The sequence below is a fragment of the Bos javanicus genome, chromosome 28 (genome assembly GCF_032452875.1).
Source record: "Bos javanicus breed banteng chromosome 28, ARS-OSU_banteng_1.0, whole genome shotgun sequence".
In the NCBI taxonomy this organism is placed as follows: Eukaryota; Metazoa; Chordata; class Mammalia; order Artiodactyla; family Bovidae; genus Bos; species Bos javanicus.
The window spans coordinates 908670-931536 of NC_083895.1; positions in this window are offsets into that span (position 1 = coordinate 908670).

Below are 22867 nucleotides of genomic sequence, written 5' to 3' on the forward strand. Positions count from 1 at the left end.
ACTTATCAGGCACTGTTCACGTGACTGTTCATGCAGTGATCATGTGACTGATCATGCACTGACCACGTGGCTATCATGCCCTGCTCACGTGGCTGATCATGCAATGATCACGTAGAACCATGAACTGGTCACGTGACTGATCATGCACTGATCACGTAATTGATCCTGCACTGATCACGTGGCTCATCATGCACTGATCACGTGACTGTTCACGCACTGATCACTTGACTGATCATGCACTGATCACGAGGCTATCATGCACTGATCAAGTGGCTGATCATACTCTGCTCCTGAAACTTATCATGCACTGATCACGTGGCTATCATGCACTGCTCACGTGGCTGATCATGCAGTGATCACGTAGCTACCATGTACTGGTCACGTGAGTGATCATGCACTGATCACGTAATTGATCATGCACTGATCAGGTGACTTATCATGCACTGATCTCGTTACTGGTCATGCACTGATCTCGTGGCTATCATGCACGTCTCACGTGGCTGATTATGCAATGATCACGTAGCTACCATGTACTGGTCACGTGACTGATCATGCACTGAGCACGTAATTGATCATGCACTGATCATGTGGCTGATCATGCACTGATCACGTGGCTGATCATACACTGATCTCGTGACTGATCATGCACTGATCACGTGGCTATAATGCACTGATCACTTGGAATGTCATACACTATTCACGTGCCTGGTCATGCACAGATTACATGACTGATCATGCACTGATCACGTGACTGATCATGCACTGATCACGGGGCACTCATGCTCTACTCACGTGGCTCATCACGCAATGATCACGTTGCAACTATTTACTGGTCACGTGACTGATCATGCACTGATCAAGTAATTGATCCTGCACTGATCACGTGGCTCATCATGCACTGATCACGTGGATATCATGAACTGATCACGTGGATATCATGCACTGATCAGGTGGCTGCTCACACACGTATCACGTGACTGATCATGCACTGATCACGTTGCTATCATGCACTGATCACGTGGCTGATCACACACGTATCACGTGACTTATCATGCACTGATCACGTGGCTATCATGCACTGATCACGTGGCTATCATGCACTGATATCATGCACTGATCACGTGCCTGATCACGCACGTATCACGTGACTGATCATGCACTGATCACGTGACTATCATGCACTGATCACTTGGCTATCATGCACTAATAACATGGCTGATCATGCAATTATCACCTAGCTACCATGTACTGGTCACGTGACTGATCATGCACTGATCTCGTAATTGATCCTGCACTGATCATGTGGCTCATCACGCTCGGATCACGTGGCTGATCACACACATGTCACGTAACTGATCATGTACAGATCACGTGACTAATCATGAAGTTATCACGTGGCTATCCTGCACTGATCACGTGGCTGATCATCCAATGATCACGTAGCTACCATGTACTGGTCACGTGACGGATCATGCAATGATCACATAATTGATCATGCACTGATCACGTGGCTGATCGTGCACTGATCACGTGACTGGTCATGCACTGATCACGTGACTGACCATGCACGGATCACGTGGCTATCATGCACTGCTCACGTGGCTGATCATGCAATGATCACGCAGCTACCATGTACTGGTCACATGACAGATCATGCACTGATCACTTAATTGATCATGCACTGATCACCTGGCTTATCATGCATTGATCATGTGACTGATCATGTGCTGATCATGTTTGCTGTCATACACTGATCATGTGCCTCTGGAGGCAATGAACAAAGAGCTGAGTAGGCAGGAATCAGTCAGCAGGCTATAATCATGCAACTCAGCTCTGAGAAACCATGCTGCTCAGCTGGCAATAATCAAGTAGATGAGCAGGCAGGAATTACGCAGCAAAGGTGGCAATTGTCAAGGCGAAGACAGGCAGGAATTGTGCAGCTCAGCTGGCAATTGTCAAGCAGATGAGCAGACAGTAATCACGCAGCTTAGCAGGCCCTAATCACGTGACTGAGCATGCACTGTTCACGTGGCTGATCAAACACCTATCACGTGATTGATCATGCACTGATCACCTGGCTCTCATGCACTGATCACGTGATTGCGCATGCACTGATCACGTGGCTATCATGCACTGATGACGTGGCTGATCACGCACTAATCATGTGACTGATCATGCACTGATCACGTAGCTATCTTGCACTGATCACTTGGCTGATCATACACTCATCACGGGACTGATCGTGCACTGATCACGGCGCTATCATGCATTGATTACATGACTCCACATGCACTGATCACGTGGATGATCATACACTGATCATGTGACTGATCATGCACTGATCACGTGACTGGTAATGCACTGATCTCGTGGCTATCATGCACTGATCACGTGGCTGATCATGCAATGATCACGTAGCTACCATGTACTGGTCACGTGACTGATCATGCACTGATCACATAATTGATCATGCACTGATCATGTGGCTGATCATGCACTGATCACGTGGCTGATCATACACTGTTCTCGTGACTGATCATGCAGTGATCATGTGGATATCATGCACTGATCACTTGGCTGGTCATACACTGATTACGTGCCTGGTCATGCACAGATTACGTGACTGATCATGCACTGATCACGTGACTGATCATGCACTGTTCACGTGACTGATCATGCACTGATCACGTGGCTATCCTGCACTGATCATGTGGCTGATCATAAACTGATCACGTGCCTGGTCATGCACAGATCACATGACTACTCATGAATTGATCACGTGGCTATCATGCACTGATCACGTGGATATCATGCACTGATCATGTGGCTGATCTCACACGTATCACGTGACTGATCATGCACTGATCACGTGGCTATCATGCACTGATCACGTGCCTATCATGCACTGATAACCTGGCTGATCATGCACTGATCACGTGACTGATCTTGCACTGATCACGTGGCTATCATGCACTGCTCACTTGGCTGGTCATGCAATGATCACGCAGCTACCATGTACTGGTCACATGAGTGATCATGCACTGATCACGTAATTGATCATGCACTGATCACCTGGCTTATCATGCATTGATCATGTGAATGATCATGTGCTGATCATGTTTGGTGTCATACACTGATCATGTGCCTCTGGAGGCAATGAACAAAGAGCAGAGTAAGCAGGAATCAGTCAGCAGGCAATAATCATGGAACTCAGCTCTGAGAAATCATGCTGCTCAGCTGGCAATAATCAAGTATATGAGTAGGCAGGAATTAGGCAGCACAGGTGGCAATTGTCAAGGAGATGACAGGCAGGAATCGTGCAGCTCAGCTGGCAATTGTCAAGCAGATGAGCAGACAGTAATCACGCAGCTCAGCAGGCCCTGATCACGTGACTGAGCATGCACTGTTCACGTGGCTGATCATACACTGATCCCGAGATTGATCATGCACTGATCACTTGGATATCATGCACTGATCCCGTGACTGATCATGCATTGATCACCTGACTGATCATGCACTGATCACGTGTCTGACCATGCACACATCACGAGGCTATCATGCACTGCTCACGTGGCTGATCATACTCTGCTCACGTAACTGATCATGCACACATCACGTGGCTATCATGCACTGCTCACGTGGCTGATCATGCAATGATCACGTAGCTACCATATACTGGTCACGTGACTGATGATGCACAGATCACGAAAATGATCATGCACTGTTCACGTGACTGATCATGTACTGATCACGTGACTGATCATGCACTGATCACGTGGCTATCATGCTCTGCTCACGGGGCTGATCATGCAATGATCACGTAGCAACCATGTACTGCTCACATGACTGATCATGCACTGATCACATAATTGATCATGCACTGATCACGGGGCTGATCATACACTGATCACGTGATTGATCATGCACTGATCACTTGGATATCATGCACTGATCACGTGGCTGATCATACACTGTTCACCTTTCTGACCATGCACACATCACGTGGCTATCATGCACTGCTCACGTGGCTGATCATACTCTGCTCACGTAACTCATCATGCACACATCACGTGGTTATCCTGCACTGCTCACGTGGCTGGTCATGCAATGATCACGTAGCTACCATATACTGGTCACGTGACTGATCATGCACAGATCACGAAAATGATCATGCACTTTTCACGTGACTGATCATGTACTGATCACGTGACTATCATGCACTGATCACGTGGCTATCATGCACTGATCACGTGGCTGATCATGCAATGATCACGAGACTGATCATGCACTGATCAAGTCTATATCATGCTCTGATCACATAACTGCCCATGCACTGATAACGTGGATGATCATACACTGATCATGTGACACATCATGCAGTTATCACGTGGCTATCATGCACTGCTCACGTGGCTGATCATGCAATGATCACGTAGCTACCATGTACTGGTGACGTGAGTGATCATGCACTGATTACGTAATTGATCATGCACTGATCAGGTGACTTATCAGGCACTGTTCACGTGACTGTTCATGCAGTGATCATGTGACTGATCATGCACTGACCACGTGGCTATCATGCACTGCTCACGTGGCTGATCATGCAATGATCACGTAGAACCATGAACTGGTCACGTGACTGATCATGCACTGATCACGTAATTGATCCTGCACTGATCATGTGGCTCATCATGCACTGATCACGTGACTGTTCACGCACTGATCACTTGACTGATCATGCACTGATCACGTGGCTATCATGCACTGATCAAGTGGCTGATCATACTCTGCTCCCGAAACTGATCATGCACTGATCAAGTGGCTATCATGCACTGCTCACGTGGCTGATCATGCAATGATCACGTAGCTACCATGTACTGGTCACGTGACTGATCATGCACTGAGCACGTAATTGATCATGCACTGATCATGTGGCTGATCATGCACTGATCACGTGGCTGATCATACACTGATCTCGTGACTGATCTTGCAGTGATCACGTGGCTATAATGCACTGATCACTTGGAATGTCATACACTATTCACGTGCCTGGTCATGCACAGATTACATGACTGATCATGCACTGATCACGTGACTGATCATGCACTGATCACGGGGCACTCATGCACTGATCACGTGGCTGATCATCCTGTGCTCATGTAACTGATCATGCACACATCATGTGGCTATCATGCACTGCTCACGTGGCTCGTCATGGAATGATCACGTAGCGACCATCTACTGGTCATGTGACTGATCATGCACAGATCACGTAAATGATCATGCACTGTTCACGTGACTGATCATGTACTGATCACCTGACTGATCATGCACTGATCACGTGGCTATCATGCTCTACTCACGTGGCTCATCACGCAATGATCACGTTGCAACTATTTACTGGTCACGTGACTGATCATGCACTGATCAAGTAATTGATCCTGCACTGATCACGTGGCTCATCATGCACTGATCACGTGGATATCATGAACTGATCACGTGGATATCATGCACTGATCAGGTGGCTGCTCACACACGTATCACGTGACTGATCATGCACTGATCACGTTGCTATCATGCACTGATCACATGGCTGATCACACACGTATCACGTGACTGATCATGCACTGATCACGTGGCTATCATGCACTGATCACGTGGCTATCATGCACTGATATCATGCACTGATCACGTGCCTGATCACGCACGTATCACGTGACTGATCATGCACTGATCACGTTGCTATCATGCACTGATCACATGGCTGATCACGCACGTATCACGTGACTGATCATGCACTGATCACGTGACTATCATGCACTGATCACTTGGCTATCATGCACTAATAACATGGCTGATCATGCAATTATCACCTAGCTACCATGTACTGGTCACGTGACTGATCATGCACTGATCTCGTAATTGATCCTGCACTGATCATGTGGCTCATCACGCTCGGATCACGTGGCTGATCACACACATGTCACGTAACTGATCATGTACAGATCACGTGACTAATCATGAAGTTATCACGTGGCTATCCTGCACTGATCACGTGGCTGATCATCCAATGATCACGTAGCTACCATGTACTGGTCACGTGACGGATCATGCAATGATCACATAATTGATCATGCACTGATCACGTGGCTGATCGTGCACTGATCACGTGACTGGTCACGCACTGATCACGTGACTGACCATGCACGGATCACGTGGCTATCATGCACTGCTCACGTGGCTGATCATGCAATGATCACGCAGCTACCATGTACTGGTCACATGACAGATCATGCACTGATCACGTAATTGATCATGCACTGATCACCTGGCTTATCATGCATTGATCATGTGACTGATCATGTGCTGATCATGTTTGCTGTCATACACTTATCATGTGCCTCTGGAGGCAATGAACAAAGAGCTGAGTAGGCAGGAATCAGTCAGCAGGCTATAATCATGCAACTCAGCTCTGAGAAACCATGCTGCTCAGCTGGCAATAATCAAGTAGATGAGCAGGCAGGAATTACGCAGCAAAGGTGGCAATTGTCAAGGCGATGACAGGCAGGAATTGTGCAGCTCAGCTGGCAATTGTCAAGCAGATGAGCAGACAGTAATCACGCAGCTTAGCAGGCCCTAATCACGTGACTGAGCATGCACTGTTCACGTGGCTGATCAAACACCTATCACGTGATTGCGCATGCACTGATCACGTGGTTATCATGCACTAATGACGTGGCTGATCACGCACTAATCATGTGACTGATCATGCACTGATCACGTAGCTATCTTGCACTGATCACTTGGCTGATCATACACTCATCACGGGACTGATCGTGCACTGATCACGGCGCTATCATGCATTGATTACATGACTCCACATGCACTGATCACGTGGATGATCATACACTGATCATGTGACTGATCATGCACTGATCACGTGACTGGTAATGCACTGATCTCGTGGCTATCATGCACTGATCACGTGGCTGATCATGCAATGATCACGTAGCTACCATGTACTGGTCACGTGACTGATCATGCACTGATCACATAATTGATCATGCACTGATCATGTGGCTGATCATGCACTGATCACGTGGCTGATCATACACTGTTCTCGTGACTGATCATGCAGTGATCATGTGGATATCATGCACTGATCACTTGGCTGGTCATACACTGATTACGTGCCTGGTCATGCACAGATTACGTGACTGATCATGCACTGATCACGTGACTGATCATGCACTGTTCACGTGACTGATCATGCACTGATCACGTGGCTATCCTGCACTGATCATGTGGCTGATCATAAACTGATCACGTGCCTGGTCATGCACAGATCACATAACTACTCATGAATTGATCACGTGGCTATCATGCACTGATCACGTGGATATCATGCACTGATCATGTGGCTGATCTCACACGTATCACGTGACTGATCATGCACTGATCAAGTGGCTATCATGCACTGATCACGTGCCTATCATGCACTGATAACCTGGCTGATCATGCACTGATCACGTGACTGATCTTGCACTGATCACGTGGCTATCATGCACTGCTCACTTGGCTGATCATGCAATGATCACGTAGCTACAATGTACTGGTCACGTGACTGATCATGCACTGATCACATAATTGATCATGAACTGATCATGTGGTTGATCATGCACTGATCACGTGGCTGATCATACACTGTTCTCGTGACTGATCATGCAGTGATCACGTGGATATCATGCACTGATCACTTGGCTGGTCATACACTGATTACGTGCCTGGTCATGCACAGATTACGTGACTGATCATGCACTGATCACGTGACTGATAATGCACTGATCATCTGGCTACCATGCACTCATTACCTGGCTATCGTGCAGTGATCCCGTGGTTGATCATGCACTGATCACGAGACTGATCATGCACTGATCAAGTCTATATCATGCAGTGATCACATGACTGCCCATGCACTGATCACGCATATTATCATACACTGATCATGTGACAGATCATGCAGTGATCACGTGGCTATCATGCACTGATCAAGTGGCTGATCATACTCTGCTCACCAAACAGATCATGCACTGATCACGTAATTGATCATGCACTGATCAGGTGACTTATCATGCACTGTTCACGTGAGTGATCATGCACTGATCACGTGACTGATCATACACTGTTCTCGTGACTGATCATGCAGTGATCATGTGGCTATCATGCACTGATCACTTGGCTGGTAATACACTGATTACGTGCCTGGTCATGCACAGATTACGTGACTGATCATGCACTGATCACGTGACTGATAATGCACTGATCACGTGGCTATCATGCACTACTCACGTGGCTGACCATACAATGATCACATAGCTACAATGTACTGGTCACGTGACTGATCATGCACTGATCACGTAATTGATCATGCATTGATCACGTGGGTGATCATACACTGATCAAGTGACTGATCATGCACTGTTCACGTGACTGATCATGCACTGATCACGTGGCTATCCTGCACTGATCACGTGGCTGATCATAAACTGATCAGTGCCTGGTCATGCACAGATCACATGACTACTCATGAATTGATCACGTGGCTATCATGCACTGATCACGTGGATATCATGCACTGATCATGTGGCTGATCTCACACGTATCACGTGACTGATCATGCACTGATCACGTGGCTATCATGCACTGATCACGTGCCTATCATGCACTGATAACCTGGCTGATCATGCACTGATCACGTGACTGATCTTGCACTGATCACGTGGCTATCATGCACTGCTCACTTGGCTGGTCATGCAATGATCACGCAGCTACCATGTACTGGTCACATGAGTGATCATGCACTGATCACGTAATTGATCATGCACTGATCACCTGGCTTATCATGCATTGATCATGTGAATGATCATGTGCTGATCATGTTTGCTGTCATACACTGATCATGTGCCTCTGGAGGCAATGAACAAAGAGCAGAGTAAGCAGGAATCAGTCAGCAGGCAATAATCATGGAACTCAGCTCTGAGAAATCATGCTGCTCAGCTGGCAATAATCAAGTATATGAGTAGGCAGGAATTAGGCAGCACAGGTGGCAATTGTCAAGGAGATGACAGGCAGGAATCGTGCAGCTCAGCTGGCAATTGTCAAGCAGATGAGCAGACAGTAATCACGCAGCTCAGCAGGCCCTGATCACGTGACTGAGCATGCACTGTTCACGTGGCTGATCATACACTGATCCCGAGATTGATCATGCACTGATCACTTGGATATCATGCACTGATCCCGTGACTGATCATGCATTGATCACGTGACTGATCATGCACTGATCACGTGTCTGAGCATGCACACATCACGTGGCTATCATGCACTGCTCACGTGGCTGATCATACTCTGCTCACGTAACTGATCATGCACACATCACGTGGCTATCATGCACTGCTCACGTGGCTGGTCATGCAATGATCACGTAGCTACCATATACTGGTCACGTGACTGATGATGCACAGATCACGAAAATGATCATGCACTGTTCACGTGACTGATCATGTACTGATCACGTGACTGATCATGCACTGATCACGTGGCTATCATGCTCTGCTCACGGGGCTGATCATGCAATGATCACGTAGCAACCATGTACTGCTCACATGACTGATAGTGCACTGATTACATAATTGATCATGCACTGATCACGGGGCTGATCATACACTGATCACGTGATTGATCATGCACTGATCACTTGGATATCATGCACTTATCACGTGGCTGATCATACACTGTTCACCTGTCTGACCAGGCACACATCACGTGGCTATCATGCACTGCTCACGTGGCTGATCATACTCCGCTCACGTAACTCATCATGCACACATCACGTGGTTATCCTGCACTGCTCACGTGGCTGGTCATGCAATGATCACGTAGCTACCATATACTGGTCACGTGACTGATCATGCACAGATCACGAAAATGATCATGCACTTTTCACGTGACTGATCATGTACTGATCACGTGACTATCATGCACTGATCACGTGGCTATCATGCACTGATCACGTGGCTGATCATGCAATGATCACGAGACTGATCATGCACTGATCAAGTCTATATCATGCTCTGATCACATAACTGCCCATGCACTGATAACGTGGATGATCATACACTGATCATGTGACACATCATGCAGTTATCACGTGGCTATCATGCACTGCTCACGTGGCTGATCATGCAATGATCACGTAGCTACCATGTACTGGTGACGTGAGTGATCATGCACTGATTACGTAATTGATCATGCACTGATCAGGTGACTTATCAGGCACTGTTCACGTGACTGTTCATGCAGTGATCATGTGACTGATCATGCACTGACCACGTGGCTATCATGCACTGCTCACGTGGCTGATCATGCAATGATCACGTAGAACCATGAACTGGTCACGTGACTGATCATGCACTGATCACGTAATTGATCCTGCACTGATCACGTGGCTCATCATGCACTGATCACGTGACTGTTCACGCACTGATCACTTGACTGATCATGCACTGATCACGAGGCTATCATGCACTGATCAAGTGGCTGATCATACTCTGCTCCCGAAACTGATCATGCACTGATCACGTGGCTATCATGCACTGCTCACGTGGCTGATCATGCAATGATCACATAGCTACCATGTACTGGTCACGTGAGTGATCATGCACTGATCACGTAATTGATCATGCACTGATCAGGTGACTTATCATGCACTGTTCACGTGACTGATCATGCACTGATCTCGTGACTGGTCATGCACTGATCTCGTGGCTATCATGCACGTCTCACGTGGCTGATCATGCAATGATCACGTAGCTACCATGTACTGGTCACGTGACTGATCATGCACTGAGCACGTAATTGATCATGCACTGATCATGTGGCTGATCATGCACTGATCACGTGGCTGATCATACACTGATCTCGTGACTGATCATGCACTGATCACGTGGCTATAATGCACTGATCACTTGGAATGTCATACACTATTCACGTGCCTGGTCATGCACAGATTACATGACTGATCATGCACTGATCACGTGACTGATCATGCACTGATCACGGGGCACTCATGCACTGATCACTTGGCTGATCATGCAATGATCACGAGACTGTTCATGCACTGATCAAGTCTATATCATGCACTGATCACATAACTGCCCATGCACTGATAACGTGGATGATCATACACTGATCATGTGACACATCATGCAGTTATCACGTGGCTATCATGCACTGCTCACGTGGCTGATCATGCAATGATCACGTAGCTACCATGTACTGGTCACGTGAGTGATCATGCACTGATCACGTAATTGATCATGCACTGATCAGGTGACTTATCATGCACTGATCTCGTGACTGGTCATGCACTGATCTCGTGGCTATCATGCACGTCTCACGTGGCTGATCATGCAATGATCACGTAGCTACCATGTACTGGTCACGTGACTGATCATGCACCGAGCACGTAATTGATCATGCACTGATCATGTGGCTGATCATGCACTGATCACGTGGCTGATCATACACTGATCTCGTGACTGATCATGCACTGATCACGTGGCTATAATGCACTGATCACTTGGAATGTCATACACTATTCACGTGCCTGGTCATGCACAGATTACATGACTGATCATGCACTGATCACGTGACTGATCATGCACTGATCACGGGGCACTCATGCACTGATCACGTGGCTGATCATCCTGTGCTCATGTAACTGATCATGCACACATCATGTGGCTATCATGCACTGCTCACGTGGCTCGTCATGGAATGATCACGTAGCGACCATCTACTGGTCATGTGACTGATCATGCACAGATCACGTAAATGATCATGCACTGTTCACGTGACTGATCATGTACTGATCACATGACTGATCATGCACTGATCACGTGGCTATCATGCTCTACTCACGTGGCTCATCACGCAATGATCACGTTGCAACTATTTACTGGTCACGTGACTGATCATGCACTGATCAAGTAATTGATCCTGCACTGATCACGTGGCTCATCATGCACTGATCACGTGGATATCATGAACTGATCACGTGGATATCATGCACTGATCAGGTGGCTGCTCACACACGTATCACGTGACTGATCATGCACTGATCACGTTGCTATCATGCACTGATCACGTGGCTGATCACACACGTATCACGTGACTGATCATGCACTGATCACGTGGCTATCATGCACTGATCACGTGGCTATCATGCACTGATATCATGCACTGATCACGTGCCTGATCACGCACGTATCACGTGACTGATCATGCACTGATCACGTGACTATCATGCACTGATCACTTGGCTATCATGCACTAATAACATGGCTGATCATGCAATTATCACCTAGCTACCATGTACTGGTCACGTGACTGATCATGCACTGTTCTCGTAATTGATCCTGCACTGATCATGTGGCTCATCACGCTCGGATCACGTGGCTGATCACACACATGTCACGTAACTGATCATGTACAGATCACGTGACTAATCATGAAGTTATCACGTGGCTATCCTGCACTGATCACGTGGCTGATCATCCAATGATCACGTAGCTACCATGTACTGGTCACGTGACGGATCATGCAATGATCACATAATTGATCATGCACTGATCACGTGGCTGATCGTGCACTGATCACGTGACTGGTCACGCACTGATCACGTGACTGACCATGCACGGATCACGTGGCTATCATGCACTGCTCACGTGGCTGATCATGCAATGATCACGCAGCTACCATGTACTGGTCACATGACAGATCATGCACTGATCATGTAATTGATCATGCACTGATCACCTGGCTTATCATGCATTGATCATGTGACTGATCATGTGCTGATCATGTTTGCTGTCATACACTGATCATGTGCCTCTGGAGGCAATGAACAAAGAGCTGAGTAGGCAGGAATCAGTCAGCAGGCTATAATCATGCAACTCAGCTCTGAGAAACCATGCTGCTCAGCTGGCAATAATCAAGTAGATGAGCAGGCAGGAATTACGCAGCAAAGGTGGCAATTGTCAAGGCGAAGACAGGCAGGAATTGTGCAGCTCAGCTGGCAATTGTCAAGCAGATGAGCAGACAGTAATCACGCAGCTTAGCAGGCCCTAATCACGTGACTGAGCATGCACTGTTCACGTGGCTGATCAAACACCTATCACGTGATTGATCATGCACTGATCACCTGGCTCTCATGCACTGATCACGTGATTGCGCATGCATTGATCACGTGGCTATCATGCACTGATGACGTGGCTGATCACGCACTAATCATGTGACTGATCATGCACTGATCACGTAGCTATCTTGCACTGATCACTTGGCTGATCATACACTCATCACGGGACTGATCGTGCACTGATCACGGCGCTATCATGCATTGATTACATGACTCCACATGCACTGATCACGTGGATGATCATACACTGATCATGTGACTGATCATGCACTGATCACGTGACTGGTAATGCACTGATCTCGTGGCTATCATGCACTGATCACGTGGCTGATCATGCAATGATCACGTAGCTACCATGTACTGGTCACGTGACTGATCATGCACTGATCACATAATTGATCATGCACTGATCATGTGGCTGATCATGCACTGATCACGTGGCTGATCATACACTGTTCTCGTGACTGATCATGCAGTGATCATGTGGATATCATGCACTGATCACTTGGCTGGTCATACACTGATTACGTGCCTGGTCATGCACAGATTACGTGACTGATCATGCACTGATCACGTGACTGATCATGCACTGTTCACGTGACTGATCATGCACTGATCACGTGGCTATCCTGCACTGATCATGTGGCTGATCATAAACTGATCACGTGCCTGGTCATGCACAGATCACATGACTACTCATGAATTGATCACGTGGCTATCATGCACTGATCACGTGGATATCATGCACTGATCATGTGGCTGATCTCACACGTATCACGTGACTGATCATGCACTGATCACGTGGCTATCATGCACTGATCACGTGCCTATCATGCACTGATAACCTGGCTGATCATGCACTGATCACGTGACTGATCTTGCACTGATCACGTGGCTATCATGCACTGCTCACTTGGCTGGTCATGCAATGATCACGCAGCTACCATGTACTGGTCACATGAGTGATCATGCACTGATCACGTAATTGATCATGCACTGATCACCTGGCTTATCATGCATTGATCATGTGAATGATCATGTGCTGATCATGTTTGGTGTCATACACTGATCATGTGCCTCTGGAGGCAATGAACAAAGAGCAGAGTAAGCAGGAATCAGTCAGCAGGCAATAATCATGGAACTCAGCTCTGAGAAATCATGCTGCTCAGCTGGCAATAATCAAGTATATGAGTAGGCAGGAATTAGGCAGCAGAGGTGGCAATTGTCAAGGAGATGACAGGCAGGAATCGTGCAGCTCAGCTGGCAATTGTCAAGCAGATGAGCAGACAGTAATCACGCAGCTCAGCAGGCCCTGATCACGTGACTGAGCATGCACTGTTCACGTGGCTGATCATACACTGATCCCGAGATTGATCATGCACTGATCACTTGGATATCATGCACTGATCCCGTGACTGATCATGCATTGATCACGTGACTGATCATGCACTGATCACGTGTCTGATCATGCACACATCACGTGGCTATCATGCACTGCTCACGTGGCTGGTCATGCAATGATCACGTAGCTACCATATACTGGTCACGTGACTGATGATGCACAGATCACGAAAATGATCATGCACTGTTCACGTGACTGATCATGTACTGATCACGTGACTGATCATGCACTGATCACGTGGCTATCATGCTCTGCTCACGGGGCTGATCATGCAATGATCACGTAGCAACCATGTACTGCTCACATGACTGATCATGCACTGATCACATAATTGATCATGCACTGATCACGGGGCTGATCATACACTGATCACGTGATTGATCATGCACTGATCACTTGGATATCATGCACTTATCACGTGGCTGATCATACACTGTTCACCTGTCTGACCATGCACACATCACGTGGCTATCATGCACTGCTCACGTGGCTGATCATACTCTGCTCACGTAACTCATCATGCACACATCACGTGGTTATCCTGCACTGCTCACGTGGCTGGTCATGCAATGATCACGTAGCTACCATATACTGGTCACGTGACTGATCATGCACAGATCACGAAAATGATCATGCACATTTCACGTGACTGATCATGTACTGATCACGTGACTATCATGCACTGATCACGTGGCTATCATGCACTGATCACGTGGCTGATCATGCAATGATCACGAGACTGATCATGCACTGATCAAGTCTATATCATGCTCTGATCACATAACTGCCCATGCACTGATAACGTGGATGATCATACACTGATCATGTGACACAAAATGCAGTTATCACGTGGCTATCATGCACTGCTCACGTGGCTGATCATGCAATGATCACGTAGCTACCATGTACTGGTGACGTGAGTGATCATGCACTGATTACGTAATTGATCATGCACTGATCAGGTGACTTATCAGGCACTGTTCACGTGACTGTTCATGCAGTGATCCTGTGACTGATCATGCACTGACCACGTGGCTATCATGCACTGCTCACGTGGCTGATCATGCAATGATCACGTAGAACCATGAACTGGTCACGTGACTGATCATGCACTGATCACGTAATTGATCATGCACTGATCAGGTGACTTATCATGCACTGATCTCGTGACTGGTCATGCACTGATCTCGTGGCTATCATGCACGTCTCACGTGGCTGATCATGCAATGATCACGTAGCTACCATGTACTGGTCACGTGACTGATCATGCTCTGAGCACGTAATTGATCATGCACTGATCATGTGGCTGATCATGCACTGATCACGTGGCTGATCATACACTGATCTCGTGACTGATCTTGCAGTGATCACGTGGCTATAATGCACTGATCACTTGGAATGTCATACACTATTCACGTGCCTGGTCATGCACAGATTACATGACTGATCATGCACTGATCACGTGACTGATCATGCACTGATCACGGGGCACTCATGCACTGATCACGTGGCTGATCATCCTGTGCTCATGTAACTGATCATGCACACATCATGTGGCTATCATGCACTGCTCACGTGGCTCGTCATGGAATGATCACGTAGCGACCATCTACTGGTCATGTGACTGATCATGCACAGATCACGTAAATGATCATGCACTGTTCACGTGACTGATCATGTACTGATCACCTGACTGATCATGCACTGATCACGTGGCTATCATGCTCTACTCACGTGGCTCATCACGCAATGATCACGTTGCAACTATTTACTGGTCACGTGACTGATCATGCACTGATCAAGTAATTGATCCTGCACTGATCACGTGGCTCATCATGCACTGATCACGTGGATATCATGAACTGATCACGTGGATATCATGCACTGATCAGGTGGCTGCTCACACACGTATCACGTGACTGATCATGCACTGATCACGTTGCTATCATGCACTGATCACGTGGCTGATCACACACGTATCACGTGACTGATCATGCACTGATCACGTGGCTATCATGCACTGATCACGTGGCTATCATGCACTGATATCATGCACTGATCACGTGCCTGATCACGCACGTATCACGTGACTGATCATGCACTGATCACGTGACTATCATGCACTGATCACTTGGCTATCATGCACTAATAACATGGCTGATCATGCAATTATCACCTAGCTACCATGTACTGGTCACGTGACTGATCATGCACTGATCTCGTAATTGATCCTGCACTGATCATGTGGCTCATCACGCTCGGATCACGTGGCTGATCACACACATGTCACGTAACTGATCATGTACAGATCACGTGACTAATCATGAAGTTATCACGTGGCTATCCTGCACTGATCACGTGGCTGATCATCCAATGATCACGTAGCTACCATGTACTGGTCACGTGACGGATCATGCAATGATCACATAATTGATCATGCACTGATCACGTGGCTGATCGTGCACTGATCACGTGACTGGTCACGCACTGATCACGTGACTGACCATGCACGGATCACGTGGCTATCATGCACTGCTCACGTGGCTGATCATGCAATGATCACGCAGCTACCATGTACTGGTCACATGACAGATCATGCACTGATCACGTAATTGATCATGCACTGATCACCTGGCTTATCATGCATTGATCATGTGACTGATCATGTGCTGATCATGTTTGCTCTCATACACTGATCATGTGCCTCTGGAGGCAATGAACAAAGAGCAGAGTAAGCAGGAATCAGTCAGCAGGCAATAATCATGGAACTCAGCTCTGAGAAATCATGCTGCTCAGCTGGCAATAATCAAATGTATGAGTAGGCAGGAATTAGGCAGCACAGGTGGCAATTGTCAAGGAGATGACAGGCAGGAATCGTGCAGCTCAGCTGGCAATTGTCAAGCAGATGAGCAGACAGTAATCACGCAGCTCAGCAGGCCCTGATCACGTGACTGAGCATGCACTGTTCACGTGGCTGATCATACACTGATCCCGAGATTGATCATGCACTGATCACTTGGATATCATGCACTGATCCCGTGACTGATCATGCATTGATCACGTGACTGATCATGCACTGATCACGTGTCTGATCATGCACACATCACGTGGCTATCATGCACTGCTCACGTGGCTGAACATACTCTGCTCACGTAACTGATCATGCACACATCACGTGGCTATCATGCACTGCTCACGTGGCTGGTCATGCAATGATCACGTAGCTACCATATACTGGTCACGTGACTGATGATGCACAGATCACGAAAATGATCATGCACTGTTCACGTGACTGATCATGTACTGATCACGTGACTGATCAGGCACTGATCACGTGGCTATCATGCTCTGCTCACGGGGCTGATCATGCAATGATCACGTAGCAACCATGTACTGCTCACATGACTGATCATGCACTGATCACATAATTGATCATGCACTGATCACGGGGCTGATCATACACTGATCACGTGATTGATCATGCACTGATCACTTGGATATCATGCACTGATCACGTGGCTGATCATGCAATGATCACGAGACTGTTCATGCACTGATCAAGTCTATATCATGCACTGATCACATAACTGCCCATGCACTGATAACGTGGATGATCATACACTGATCATGTGACACATCATGCAGTTATCACGTGGCTATCATGCACTGCTCACGTGGCTGATCATGCAATGATCACGTAGCTACCATGTACTGGTGACGTGAGTGATCATGCACTGATTACGTAATTGATCATGCACTGATCAGGTGACTTATCAGGCACTGTTCACGTGACTGTTCATGCAGTGATCATGTGACTGATCATGCACTGATCACGGGGCACTCATGCACTGATTACGTGGCTGATCATGCAATGATCACGAGACTGTTCATGCACTGATCAAGTCTATATCATGCACTGATCACATAACTGCCCATGCACTGATAACGTGGATGATCATACACTGATCATGTGACACATCATGCAGTTATCACGTGGCTATCATGCACTGCTCACGTGGCTGATCATGCAATGATCACGTAGCTACCATGTACTGGTGACGTGAGTGATCATGCACTGATTACGTAATTGATCATGCACTGATCAGGTGACTTATCAGGCACTGTTCACGTGACTGTTCATGCAGTGATCCTGTGACTGATCATGCACTGACCACGTGGCTATCATGCACTGCTCACGTGGCTGATCATGCAATGATCACGTAGAACCATGAACTGGTCACGTGACTGATCATGCACTGATTACGTAATTGATCCTGCACTGATCACGTGGCTCATCATGCACTGATCACGTGACTGTTCACGCACTGATCACTTGACTGATCATGCACTGATCACGTGGCTATCATGCACTGATCAAGTGGCTGATCATACTCTGCTCCCGAAACTGATCATGCACTGATCACGTGGCTATCATGCACTGCTCACGTGGCTGATCATGCAATGATCACGTAGCTACCATGTACTGGTCACGTGAGTGATCATGCACTGATCACGTAATTGATCATGCACTGATCAGGTGACTTATCATGCACTGATCTCGTGACTGGTCATGCACTGATCTCGTGGCTATCATGCACGTCTCACGTGGCTGATCATGCAATGATCACGTAGCTACCATGTACTGGTCACGTGACTGATCATGCACTGAGCACGTAATTGATCATGCACTGATCATGTGGCTGATCATGCACTGATCACGTGGCTGATCATACACTGATCTCGTGACTGATCATGCAGTGATCACGTGGCTATAATGCACTGATCACTTGGAATGTCATACACTATTCACGTGCCTGGTCATGCACAGATTACATGACTGATCATGCACTGATCACGTGACTGATCATGCACTGATCACGGGGCACTCATGCACTGATCACGTGGCTGATCATCCTGTGCTCATGTAACTGATCATGCACACATCATGTGGCTATCATGCACTGCTCACGTGGCTCGTCATGGAATGATCACGTAGCGACCATCTACTGGTCATGTGACTGATCATGCACAGATCACGTAAATGATCATGCACTGTTCACGTGACTGATCATGTACTGATCACCTGACTGATCATGCACTGATCACGTGGCTATCATGCTCTACTCACGTGGCTCATCACGCAATGATCACGTTGCAACTATTTACTGGTCACGTGACTGATCATGCACTGATCAAGTAATTGATCCTGCACTGATCACGTGGCTCATCATGCACTGATCACGTGGATATCATGAACTGATCACGTGGATATCATGCACTGATCAGGTGGCTGCTCACACACGTATCACGTGACTGATCATGCACTGATCACGTTGCTATCATGCACTGATCACGTGGCTGATCACACACGTATCACGTGACTGATCATGCACTGATCACGTGGCTATCATGCACTGATCACGTGGCTATCATGCACTGATATCATGCACTGATCACGTGCCTGATCACGCACGTATCACGTGACTGATCATGCACTGATCACGTGACTATCATGCACTGATCACTTGGCTATCATGCACTAATAACATGGCTGATCATGCAATTATCACCTAGCTACCATGTACTGGTCACGTGACTGATCATGCACTGATCTCGTAATTGATCCTGCACTGATCATGTGGCTCATCACGCTCGGATCACGTGGCTGATCACACACATGTCACGTAACTGATCATGTACAGATCACGTGACTAATCATGAAGTTATCACGTGGCTATCCTGCACTGATCACGTGGCTGATCATCCAATGATCACGTAGCTACCATGTACTGGTCACGTGACGGATCATGCAATGATCACATAATTGATCATGCACTGATCACGTGGCTGATCGTGCACTGATCACGTGACTGGTCACGCACTGATCACGTGACTGACCATGCACGGATCACGTGGCTATCATGCACTGCTCACGTGGCTGATCATGCAATGATCACGCAGCTACCATGTACTGGTCACATGACAGATCATGCACTGATCACGTAATTGATCATGCACTGATCACCTGGCTTATCATGCATTGATCATGTGACTGATCATGTGCTGATCATGTTTGCTGTCATACACTGATCATGTGCCTCTGGAGGCAATGAACAAAGAGCAGAGTAAGCAGGAATCAGTCAGCAGGCAATAATCATGGAACTCAGCTCTGAGAAATCATGCTGCTCAGCTGGCAATAATCAAATGTATGAGTAGGCAGGAATTAGGCAGCACAGGTGGCAATTGTCAAGGAGATGACAGGCAGGAATCGTGCAGCTCAGCTGGCAATTGTCAAGCAGATGAGCAGACAGTAATCACGCAGCTCAGCAGGCCCTGATCACGTGACTGAGCATGCACTGTTCACGTGGCTGATCATACACTGATCCCGAGATTGATCATGCACTGATCACTTGGATATCATGCACTGATCCCGTGACTGATCATGCATTGATCACGTGACTGATCATGCACTGATCACGTGTCTGATCATGCACACATCACGTGGCTATCATGCACTGCTCACGTGGCTGAACATACTCTGCTCACGTAACTGATCATGCACACATCACGTGGCTATCATGCACTGCTCACGTGGCTGGTCATGCAATGATCACGTAGCTACCATATACTGGTCACGTGACTGATGATGCACAGATCACGAAAATGATCATGCACTGTTCACGTGACTGATCATGTACTGATCACGTGACTGATCAGGCACTGATCACGTGGCTATCATGCTCTGCTCACGGGGCTGATCATGCAATGATCACGTAGCAACCATGTACTGCTCACATGACTGATCATGCACTGATCACATAATTGATCATGCACTGATCACGGGGCTGATCATACACTGATCACGTGATTGATCATGCACTGATCACTTGGATATCATGCACTGATCACGTGGCTGATCATGCAATGATCACGAGACTGTTCATGCACTGATCAAGTCTATATCATGCACTGATCACATAACTGCCCATGCACTGATAACGTGGATGATCATACACTTATCATGTGACACATCATGCAGTTATCACGTGGCTATCATGCACTGCTCACGTGGCTGATCATGCAATGATCACGTAGCTACCATGTACTGGTGACGTGAGTGATCATGCACTGATTACGTAATTGATCATGCACTGATCAGGTGACTTATCAGGCACTGTTCACGTGACTGTTCATGCAGTGATCATGTGACTGATCATGCACTGATCACGGGGCACTCATGCACTGATTACGTGGCTGATCATGCAATGATCACGAGACTGTTCATGCACTGATCAAGTCTATATCATGCACTGATCACATAACTGCCCATGCACTGATAACGTGGATGATCATACACTGATCATGTGACACATCATGCAGTTATCACGTGGCTATCATGCACTGCTCACGTGGCTGATCATGCAATGATCACGTAGCTACCATGTACTGGTGACGTGAGTGATCATGCACTGATTACGTAATTGATCATGCACTGATCAGGTGACTTATCAGGCACTGTTCACGTGACTGTTCATGCAGTGATCCTGTGACTGATCATGCACTGACCACGTGGCTATCATGCACTGCTCACGTGGCTGATCATGCAATGATCACGTAGAACCATGAACTGGTCACGTGACTGATCATGCACTGATTACGTAATTGATCCTGCACTGATCACGTGGCTCATCATGCACTGATCACGTGACTGTTCACGCACTGATCACTTGACTGATCATGCACTGATCACGTGGCTATCATGCACTGATCAAGTGGCTGATCATACTCTGCTCCCGAAACTGATCATGCACTGATCACGTGGCTATCATGCACTGCTCACGTGGCTGATCATGCAATGATCACGTAGCTACCATGTACTGGTCACGTGAGTGATCATGCACTGATCACGTAATTGATCATGCACTGATCAGGTGACTTATCATGCACTGATCTCGTGACTGGTCATGCACTGATCTCGTGGCTATCATGCACGTCTCACGTGGCTGATCATGCAATGATCACGTAGCTACCATGTACTGGTCACGTGACTGATCATGCACTGAGCACGTAATTGATCATGCACTGATCATGTGGCTGATCATGCACTGATCACGTGGCTGATCATACACTGATCTCGTGACTGATCATGCAGTGATCACGTGGCTATAATGCACTGATCACTTGGAATGTCATACACTATTCACGTGCCT